Genomic DNA, 6563 nt, shown 5'->3' with positions numbered 1-6563 from the left:
GTCTCAAGACACTTTAATAGAAAAACTGTTCCAGTTGTAAATAATTATTTAATCAAATCAATACAACAGATTCTAATTTAATTACATACAATCAAATGCAATCTTAAATCAATGCAGTTGAATTCAGTTAATTATGACAAATGGTTAAAAAATATATTATATCTGTCCCCTCTGACCAGTGGCGTCAGGGAGAAGATTGTGCAGCCTTTTGCCATTAAACAATTTATTGAAGCCTAGATGATAATGTCATGGTAAACTTCTGACAGGTTAATTCACAACATTTTAGATCAATGATAGCATAGCTACAGATGTACTGTATTTCTAGCTGTTAATCAGGAACACCAAGAAGTCAGAAGCACTTCTCCAGGACTTTCTGTCTACTTCTGTATGGAGTTAAAGGCAGCAGGAGAGAAACAGCTAAACAGAGAAGTAATTGGACAGAAAGACCACTGACAGTATAGTTAGTCAAAGCAATAACTCCTTCGATGCTTTTTTATGGAACAAGCTTGGCAAAGCAGAATGACAAGGCCACATCAGGGGTGCAACTACATACATTTCGAGGTGTATGTGAACATGTCATCGGCGCCCCCCCTCCAGGTTTAATATATCCATACAGCTCTCCCTTATTCATGTACTTAGAAAATACAATAATTAAATACAGACCCTCATGATATTTAGCTTTTTTTTGTTGCCTCCCTAATGTTATTCCTTCCTGATGTCATCACTTGTCTCCTCTATCACTGACCTCAAGTTGTCCTTCACCCCTCGTCTTTAGTGTTCTCCACTAAATCATATGGTCAAAAAAACTTTATATATTAGTTGTAAAAATTATAGATCTTAATACAGTTTTTAAAAATAATGTTTAAAAAATATTGCTTGGGATGAAGTAGCTGTTCCTTCACCTAATATTAGACCAACCTGTTGCTTTCCCCTGTCTGTCCTGATTCATCTTCTCTTCTTTCTCTCCATCCTCACAGCTGAATGACATTCATTTTGTTAAGTAGGTTTAAAAATACAGCAGTCAAACCACATAAAAAAATAAATTTTTAAATTTAAATGATGTCCTTGTTGGATAACAGTTACTGACTGGACATCTGATCTGACTTATCAGATACATCACAACACCACTGTAGTGATATTGAGTAAAGACATTTAAACTCAAGAGTCTCCCTGCCAAGTCCTAGAACAAGGGTCACCAACCGCTTTGAGTCTAAGGGCTGTAGTGACACTGAGGACTAATTTTTTTGATACACACATAACCTTGTACAACTCATCTTTAATTAAAGTATCAATAATAAGAAACGTACATACAGTATATATGAATAAATTGCAGCCTAGAAACAATTAAACAAGAATGAAACAAAAAATAGGCCAATATTTTATCATTTAATATATAAGTGAGCCAAAGAGCCACTTCCATCAGCCTCTAGAACCGCCTATGGGCTGCAGGTCTGAGGCATTTCCTTAGCATGTTTTCCTTCATTCTGGCAACCCACATTAACCCTCTGATGCATAAGTGGGTCCTTTTGGACCCGGCGAGGTCATCTTTTTGTAATATCTTTGTAATGAAAAGTTTTCATTACTTCATATTCCAGGTGTTCTTCAAAAATATGTCACTGATATCATGCAATTCAAATTTTTAATTTACCTTTGATACATTTTAAGAAACATTATGTTTTATATTACTACCCCATTCTTCCGTGAGTGGGTCAAAAATGACCCGAATTCATTTCCTATGGAATTTAATGGGAATCTTTGTTTCTTACCAGCTGTGACTGTCAGGAAAACATTTTTTTGTGAACCATACACACTCAGTCCTAAGTGTCATCCCTGAATAATAAAATTTTACACAGGAAGAACTTTTACAAATTATATTTTAATTTTTACCTAACAACTGTGTATGTGTGTCAATCATGAGTACTGTGACAGTGTTATTGTCACAAATCAACTTATAAGCCTTCTTTGAAGTTAGCCAACACTAGTTATCTAATCAACTAGCTAACATTACCACCTATACTTTATTGTGTGTGTGTATTACTTGTGTATGTGTCTCTGTGTGTGTCTGACACCCTGGATAAGAAAAATAAGAGAGAGAGAATGTGTTGAATGATATGCAAAACCTGTTGATCAATGTGTTCAAGGTTCTTCCTTTTTTTTTTTTTTTCCCCGAAGAGTTTTTCCGGCGCTAGTGGCTCATATTTTTTTCTACAGTAGGCAGACAGGAAGGAGGGTGAGGAGAGGGGGGAAGACATGCGGCAAAGGTCATCGGGACCGGGAGTCAAACCCGCGACGTCCGCGTCGAGGACTAAGGCCTCCAGACGTGGGGCGTGCTAACCCCCTGCGCCACCACAGCACGCCCCCAAGGTTCTTACTTTTATCATCTCAATAAATAAAATAAAAATTCAAAGCTATATAAATAAATGAGCTGGAAAAGAATATAGTGCCTTCTCCAGGTCGGGGAGGATATCCTGCCCCAAGTGGAGGAGTTTAAGTATCTTGGGATCTTGTTCACCAACGAGGGAAGAAGGGAGATCGACAGATGGATTGATGCAGCGTCTGCAGTGAAGTGGGCGATGTACTGGTCTGTCGTGATTGAAAGAGAGAGCTAAGTTAAAAAGCGAAGCTCTTGATTTACCGGTTGATCTAAGTTCTCACCCTCATCTATGGTGATGAGCTTTGGGTCATGACCAAAAAAAAGAGGTCATGGATACAAGCAGCCGAAATTAGTTTTCCCCGTAGGATGTCTGGACTTTCCCTTAGAGAGAGAAGCTCAGTTATCCAGGAGGGACTCAGAGTAGAGCCGCTGCTCCTTCACATCGAGAGGAGCCAGTTGAGGTGGCTTAGGGCATCTGGTCAGGATGCCTCCTGGACGCCTCCCTGGTGAGGTGTTCCGGGCAAGTCCCACCGGGAGGAGACCCCGGGGAAGACCCAGGACACGCTGGAGGGACTATGTTTCTTGGCTGGCCTGGGAACGCCTTGGGATTCCCCTGTAGGAGCTGGAACAAGTGGCTGGGGAGGGAAGTCTGGGCCTCCCTTCTGAAGCTGCTACTCCAGCGACCCGACCCCGGATAAAGTGGAAGAAAATGGATGGATGGATGGATGGATAAATAAATGCACACACATACATACACTCACATGCGTGACACATATAGCAAATAGAATACAGACAGTAAAGTTAGCTTACTTGGTTAGCTAGCTAGTTTCAAGAAACGTGCTCTTTCACAACCCCCCCCCCCCCCCCCCCTCCCCCCATACCCACAGACACACATAATGGATGTTGACATTGTCCATTACTGACATTTCATCATTGGTGTTGTAAAATTGCTGTTGTTGTCATTTTGTTTTAAAAATGTTCTACAAATTGTTCTAAAAACGTTTAAAAAAGTGAAAGTTTTAAATATTTCAAACATGAAATAATTCTGTGTGACATAAAACACAATGGAAAGTATTATACAAAACATTATTTTAAATCAAACTGACAAAAGTAGAATAAAAACACATTGATTATAACCGGGTCAAAAAAGACCCACTCACCGAAGACTGTATAGTCAGTCACTCACGCATCAGAGGGTTAATAAAATAATAGTGAAATAATATTGACCACAAAAAACTGTATTTATAGTAGATATCAACAATTTTCCTACACAGAAAGCCCTAACAAACTAATGTAGAAAAAATAAACGGTTTCTCTTCACAATATTTATTCATTTACCAATAATCTATTAATATGATTTGTTCTTGTTAAATTGCCATTTATATTTTTCGGTCTCAGGATATGATTGAGGGATGAAGAGACTCTGATGTCTGGTTCTTTAGGTTCTGACGGTCCGCAGTGTTCCTCTCCTGACCCATTCTGTCTGATACCACAATTAATTTAGAATTATTTTTATATTTATGAATGACATTGTGTACAGCATTGGCTTTATTTATTTGAAGAATATTTTGTAGTTCAGTACAAAATGTTGTATATGTGAAAAATATTTGGATAAATAATGAGTTAGTCTGATCCTGGTCCTTAGCCTTGTTAATTTCTCTTATTGGTCTTTTTTGAAGTTTGATTAGTGACTGTTGTGTTGTTTTGTAATTCATTTCCCAAATCTCTCTGGAGTCATTTAAATAAGGTCAAACTAAACAGTGCAGGATTTTAGGCTGGTTCTGTGTGAACAGAAAGATGTTTGGTACTGAAACTATGACAGACCCACTTCATGTTAAAACAGTTAAATCTGACTCATCATGTCCACTTTTCCATAGATGGACATACATTCTTGTAAAAAAGGCCAACAGCCGCATAACATTCAGATAAAAATAAGGGTAATGCAATTTCAAAGTATGATTTTCAAATAAAGTTCTGGTGAAGGACTCATTTTCAATAGTCATTAACCTGAACTTCTACCTTGATAATAAACTGGTTTTAGGTTTATTAATCCTATGCATTTAGTAAAATGTTCTTCAAATGACTGGAAATGCATAGTTTTGAGTAGATTTTATTTTAATTTCCACACTAGGAAATTGGGTTAGGGGTGTCACTCCACAGCTACTTGTGTTTCATTAATGTTAGCAGATGTTGGCAGGTATGATGTGATCTAGAGATTCTGTTTCAAACTGAGTTTATACACCTCTGGAAAAAAATTAAAGTTTCTCTGATTTTACTCTTTATAGGTATATGTTTGAGTAAAATGAACATTGTTCTTTTGTTCTGTGAATTACTGACAACATGTCTCTTAATTTTGATTGTGAATGTATGTAAATAAGCAGTTAGATTTAGAAAACCGCACCAACAAATATCTTCTCATGGGTCTTAGCCCTGCTGGGGCTCAGCCCCCCTAAAAGTCAGATCCTAGAATCGCCCCTGGTATACAGACTTCATAATCTGCACTCTTTTGGTTGAATGCAGTATTTATTTCCACTTTGGCTTTATGTTGTTTAGTTTTTATTCAAGTACATTTTTTATTAATGGAGACTGAGAATCCATTTTATTTTTGTTTTTGGTTTTGTTTATTTTGTTTATTTATCTGGCTGCACAGTGGTGCAGTTGGTAGCACTGTTGCCTTACATCAAGAAGGTCCTGGGTTCGATTCCCGGCTGGGGTCTTTCTGCAGGGAGTTTGCATGTTCTCCCTGTGCATGGTGGGTTCTCTCTGGGTACTCCGGCTTCCTCCCACAGTCCAAAAACATGACTGTCAGGTTAATTGGTCTCTCCAAATTCTCCCTGTGTGTATGGTTGTTTGTCCTGTATATCTCTGTGTTGCCCTGCAACAGACTGGCGACCTGTCCAGGGTGACCCCGCCTCTCGCCTGGAATGTAGCTGGAGATAGGCACCAGCAACCCTCCCGACCCCATTAAGGACAAAGGGTGAACAGAAAATGGATGGATGGATGGATATTTTGTTTATCAGTTCCAGTGTTAAATGTTCTTTTGAAAATAAAGTGTATCTATCTTTGGCAGGACATCGCATGCATTATTACGTTATTTTATTATTTCCATTAAATCAGTGTAAAAAGGTCTTCAAACAATATTATCGTTTATCGCAATAATTTTTGAGACAATTAATCGTTCAGCAAAATTTGTTATCGTGACAGGCCTACACATTCTTGCTCAGAAGAAGCAGTTTGGCTTTATTGGATTATAACAAGTATAAAACTGCGCAGTATTTAATTAAATTTAAATCTGACTGGATTGAACTGATTTGATCGTGTATTTTTTAACTGTATATGAATTGTATCTGTTCTTGTTTTGAGGGATATACAAAACATTTGACCTTTGACATATAACCAGCATACTTTGTCTGATAAAGTACCTTCAGATTTGTTGGAAAACTGCTCTCCAATGTCATGTTGGGTGCTGAACTGTTGACCCACACACAGAACACAAACAGGATACTAAAAATCAGATCAAGTTTATTTGGTACAAGGAAATTCTTGTAGAATGTGCTGTTCTTGTACTGGAGGTGGAGAGTCAGATTCCCCGGAAACACTGGAGACAGGTAAGTACAGACGTGAGGAATGAAATGGTCAACGAGTTGATTTTGCTGACCATCTCGCTGACTGATTAGAGATGACTGGATTTACCGGTGGTGGGGAATAAGGTGGTCACTGGGGTTTGGATACTAGGAAGGGAGAAAGAGTTGTAGTCCCGTCCAGTTTATTTTTAATTTTTTAAGGTTTATTGGCTCTAGTGGCCTTTATTTGACAATGAATCGACAGGAAAGTGGGAGTAAGAGAAGGGGAAGACATGCAGCAAAGGTCACCAGCCAGCACCGCCCATCAAGCAGAAAACCTCCTGCCTCCATCTAGTGGCTGACAGAGAGAATGCAGCAACAAAAACAACTCCAACTCCCACGAAGGCCCAAAACCCTATGAGGGATTTTAGCTGCCATAATCCAAAAGCACACATGTTCAATCTGAAGCAGGATTTCATGTATTTTGTTCTCAAAACTTGTAACACTTTTGCTTACATGTATATTTTGAGAGCAGAACTTCATGTCTTTCGACTCAAAACTTGTAATGATTGCACTAAAAAGTTCTCCTCACAATCACACTGAGTCTCTGCTCGGAGCAAATCTTT

The sequence above is a fragment of the Xiphophorus hellerii genome, chromosome 2 (genome assembly GCF_003331165.1).
Source record: "Xiphophorus hellerii strain 12219 chromosome 2, Xiphophorus_hellerii-4.1, whole genome shotgun sequence".
Lineage (NCBI taxonomy): Eukaryota > Metazoa > Chordata > Actinopteri > Cyprinodontiformes > Poeciliidae > Xiphophorus > Xiphophorus hellerii.
Note: the sequence above shows the minus strand (reverse complement) of the source record.